This window comes from Schistocerca serialis, unplaced genomic scaffold (genome assembly GCF_023864345.2).
Source record: "Schistocerca serialis cubense isolate TAMUIC-IGC-003099 unplaced genomic scaffold, iqSchSeri2.2 HiC_scaffold_548, whole genome shotgun sequence".
Classification (NCBI taxonomy): domain Eukaryota; kingdom Metazoa; phylum Arthropoda; class Insecta; order Orthoptera; family Acrididae; genus Schistocerca; species Schistocerca serialis.
The window spans coordinates 15,001-20,000 of NW_026048133.1; the positions used below are offsets into that span (position 1 = coordinate 15,001).

At 51.9% G+C, this 5,000-nt stretch overlaps 1 non-coding gene across 1 annotated transcript in view; it reads right to left on the reverse strand.

Annotated features, from left to right (window-relative positions):
* The window catches only part of LOC126447907 (small subunit ribosomal RNA), a 1,909-nt gene extending 274 nt beyond the window's left edge, over positions 1 to 1,635 (reverse strand). The window contains exon 1 of the ribosomal RNA XR_007583927.1: positions 1 to 1,635. This exon is cut by the window's left edge and continues 274 nt beyond it. This is a non-coding gene — a ribosomal RNA (small subunit ribosomal RNA).
* Between the last annotated feature and the right edge of the window lie 3,365 nt (positions 1,636 to 5,000).

Genomic DNA, 5,000 nt, shown 5'->3' on the forward strand with positions numbered 1-5,000 from the left:
GAGGTTCAGCGGGTTACCCCGACCTTTCGGCCTAGGAAGACACGCTGATTCCTTCAGTGTAGCGCGCGTGCGGCCCAGAACATCTAAGGGCATCACAGACCTGTTATTGCTCAATCTCGTGCGGCTAGAAGCCGCCTGTCCCTCTAAGAAGAAAAGTAATCGCTGACAGCACGAAGGATGTCACGCGACTAGTTAGCAGGCTAGAGTCTCGTTCGTTATCGGAATTAACCAGACAAATCGCTCCACCAACTAAGAACGGCCATGCACCACCACCCACCGAATCAAGAAAGAGCTATCAATCTGTCAATCCTTCCGGTGTCCGGGCCTGGTGAGGTTTCCCGTGTTGAGTCAAATTAAGCCGCAGGCTCCACTCCTGGTGGTGCCCTTCCGTCAATTCCTTTAAGTTTCAGCTTTGCAACCATACTTCCCCCGGAACCCAAAAGCTTTGGTTTCCCGGAGGCTGCCCGCCGAGTCATCGGAGGAACTGCGGCGGATCGCTGGCTGGCATCGTTTATGGTTAGAACTAGGGCGGTATCTGATCGCCTTCGAACCTCTAACTTTCGTTCTTGATTAATGAAAACATACTTGGCAAATGCTTTCGCTTCTGTTCGTCTTGCGACGATCCAAGAATTTCACCTCTAACGTCGCAATACGAATGCCCCCGCCTGTCCCTATTAATCATTACCTCGGGTTCCGAAAACCAACAAAATAGAACCGAGGTCCTATTCCATTATTCCATGCACACAGTATTCAGGCGGGCTTGCCTGCTTTAAGCACTCTAATTTGTTCAAAGTAAACGTGCCGGCCCACCGAGACACTCAATAAAGAGCACCCTGGTAGGATTTCAACGGGGTCCGCCTCGGGACGCACGAGCACGCACGAGGCGGTCGCACGCCTTCGGCTCGCCCCACCGGCAGGACGTCCCACGATACATGCCAGTTAAACACCGACGGGCGGTGAACCAACAGCGTGGGACACAAATCCAACTACGAGCTTTTTAACCGCAACAACTTTAATATACGCTATTGGAGCTGGAATTACCGCGGCTGCTGGCACCAGACTTGCCCTCCAATAGATACTCGTTAAAGGATTTAAAGTGTACTCATTCCGATTACGGGGCCTCGGATGAGTCCCGTATCGTTATTTTTCGTCACTACCTCCCCGTGCCGGGAGTGGGTAATTTGCGCGCCTGCTGCCTTCCTTGGATGTGGTAGCCGTTTCTCAGGCTCCCTCTCCGGAATCGAACCCTGATTCCCCGTTACCCGTTACAACCATGGTAGGCGCAGAACCTACCATCGACAGTTGATAAGGCAGACATTTGAAAGATGCGTCGCCGGTACGAGGACCGTGCGATCAGCCCAAAGTTATTCAGAGTCACCAAGGCAAACGGACCGGACGAGCCGACCGATTGGTTTTGATCTAATAAAAGCGTCCCTTCCATCTCTGGTCGGGACTCTGTTTGCATGTATTAGCTCTAGAATTACCACAGTTATCCAAGTAACGTGGGTACGATCTAAGGAACCATAACTGATTTAATGAGCCATTCGCGGTTTCACCTTAATGCGGCTTGTACTGAGACATGCATGGCTTAATCTTTGAGACAAGCATATGACTACTGGCAGGATCAACCAGGGAGCTGCGTCAACTAGAGCTGAGCAGCCGGCCGCCCGGGAGTGTGTCCCGGGGGCCCGCGCGAACACGCAAGCGTCCGCTCAATTATTCTGCAAACAGGAGGAGGCTGAGCTCCCCTGCACAACACACCTCGAAACCCTCTCAGGTCCCGGCGGCGCGCAGCGCCGTCCTAAGTACTTGGTCGGGTTCGAGAGAGGCGCAATCGCCCGGAGTTAGGCGAGTAGACGCTTTAGGTGCGACCACCCGTGCTCCCAACTGAGCTTGCCGCTGCCGACAGAGGCCCGGGAGCGTGCTGTCGTGGCATTGCCGGCGGGAGACAACACGCGCCACCTACGGTGACCGGCAGCTCCAACGCCAGCGCCACAGAAGGACAAAAGCCCCACTTGGGTGCCGAAGCGAACTCTCCCAGCACAGCGCACGCGCCAACACGTCCGCACAGCTGCGATACAAACCACCTGCGAGAACCGCTGGGGCGACCGAGCAGCAGACGGCGTCGCGGCGCCGAGCGCCGGGCGGCGGCGCATCCTCAGCGCACACAGTCCTCAATCGGACCAGCACACTGCAGATGGCCACCGCGCTTCGCACCGGGCCCGCGAGGACCTACTTTGGCCGCAAGGCGCCGCGAGCAGGGGGCGCCGGCGCGCAGCTGCGCCGCCTGCCGCGTCCGTCGGCCGGCGCGCCTGCCACTGGCCGCCCCCACCAGCCGGCTGTAGCGCGTGCGCCCACGCACCGCGCTGCCAGCACGCCGGGCGGCCCCCCCTCACCGGCCGGGGACGGTCCCACCCAGCCACCGCCGCGTATCGCCTCACACCCAGATCCCCTTTCGCGTTCGTGGGCATGGTGGGTCCCCTTTCACGTTCGTGGGCATGGTGGGTATCCCTGAAACAACCGGTTAATAGCTCGACCGATCGTCGCCAACACTGATTCACCTCTAGCGAGAACAACCGCACCACAACGGGTTACCTGTTGTTCATTTGCGTAACGTCACCAGCAAACGTAGACGTCCATCGCCATTTGCAACGAGTATTGCATGCCTGTGTCAGGTGTCACAACACACTACGTCTGCCCACATAGACGCAACAACATGTGCACGCCTCGAGAACACGTGGAAGGTAGCCCCCGTACGTATGCGGTGTCCATTGCGCGAACGACTGTCAGCCGGCCTCTGCAGGATGTCGCAGATGTGGAACGCGGTGCAACATGCTATCACGGTGTGTGAGAAGAGACGACTACGTCCGAATACACGCTCCACTACATCAACAGACTGCTCATGCTGATCGCCATCCAGGGCGTCCGTTCCTCCCACACGTCTGAATGGCGTACCACACTGCAATCCAGCTCTTATAGGGAGACGACACGTAGCTGCGTGCACAATATTTGGACTGTATGGTCTGCCGTTGCTAGGCGCAGTCGTCGTACGGTCACACATGTGCCACGATGTATCATTCAGTACATACGGACCAATGTGCAGTACAGTTTGTGGGTTTTGCGTACATCGGCGGACAGGTGACAGGCCGTACCACAACGTAGGCTGAGTACGTCGGCATGCGAAGGGCATTGAACATGCAAACTTCTCAACGACCAGCTTGCGAAGGCAGGGGGGAAGGGGGGGGGGCATGTACGTCCTGCTGCTATCCACATTACAGTGTATAGCAGGAGCATGTGGAAAGTCAGCAACACCTGCAAGGTGTTTAACATGACGCGATACACAGGGGACCGGGCAGTGCGAATAGCGAACTATATTGCGAGGGTTGCGGTTAGGCAACACTACACTAATTTAACGAGTTGCATAACAATTACAGAGCAGGTTCAGCGACAACGTGCGTCAGGTTAAGGCGCAATATAGGTTAGGTTGAGGCACAATATAGGTTAGGTTAAGGCACAACATGGGTTACGTTAAGGCACAAATTGGGTTACGTTAAGGCACAACATGGGTTACGTTAAGGCACAACATGGGTTACGTTAAGGCACAAATTAGGTTACGTTAAGGCACAAATTAGGTTACGTTAAGGCACAAATTAGGTTACGTTAAGGCACAAATTAGGTTACGTTAAGGCACAAATTAGGTTACGTTAAGGCACAAATTAGGTTACGTTAAGGCACAAATTAGGTTACGTTAAGGCACAAATTAGGTTACGTTAAGGCACAAATTAGGTTACGTTAAGGCACAAATTAGGTTACGTTAAGGCACAAATTAGGTTACGTTAAGGCACAAATTAGGTTACGTTAAGGCACAAATTAGGTTACGTTAAGGCACAAATTAGGTTACGTTAAGGCACAAATTAGGTTACGTTAAGGCACAAATTAGGTTACGTTAAGGCACAAATTAGGTTACGTTAAGGCACAAATTAGGTTACGTTAAGGTACAATATGGGTTAGGTTAAGGTACAATATGGGTTAGGTTAAGGTACAATATGGGTTAGGTTAAGGTACAATATGGGTTAGGTTAAGGCACAACGTAGGTTAGGTTAAGGCACAACGTAGGTTAGGTTAAGGCACAACATAGGTTAGGTTAAGGCACAACATAGGTTAGGTTAAGGCACAACATAGGTTAGGTTAAGGCACAACATAGGTTAGGTTAAGGCACAACATAGGTTAGGTTAAGGCACAACATAGGTTAGGTTAAGGCACAACATAGGTTAGGTTAAGGCACAACATAGGTTAGGTTAAGGCACAACATAGGTTAGGTTAAGGCACAACATAGGTTAGGTTAAGGCACAACGTAGGTTAGGTTAAGGCACAACGTAGGTTAGGTTAAGGCACAACGTAGGTTAGGTTAAGGCACAACGTAGGTTAGGTTAAGGCACAACGTAGGTTAGGTTAAGGCACAACGTAGGTTAGGTTAAGGCACAACGTAGGTTAGGTTAAGGCACAACGTAGGTTAGGTTAAGGCACAACGTAGGTTAGGTTAAGGCACAACGTAGGTTAGGTTAAGGCACAACGTAGGTTAGGTTAAGGCACAACGTAGGTTAGGTTAAGGCACAACATAGGTTAGGTTAAGGCACAACATAGGTTAGGTTAAGGCACAACATAGGTTAGGTTAAGGCACAACATAGGTTAGGTTAAGGCACAACATAGGTTAGGTTAAGGCACAACATAGGTTAGGTTAAGGCACAACATAGGTTAGGTTAAGGCACAACATAGGTTAGGTTAAGGCACAACATAGGTTAGGTTAAGGCACAACATAGGTTAGGTTAAGGCACAACATAGGTTAGGTTAAGGCACAACATAGGTTAGGTTAAGGCACAACGTAGGTTAGGTTAAGGCACAACGTAGGTTAGGTTAAGGCACAACGTAGGTTAGGTTAAGGCACAACGTAGGTTAGGTTAAGGCACAACGTAGGTTAGGTTAAGGCACAACGTAGGTTA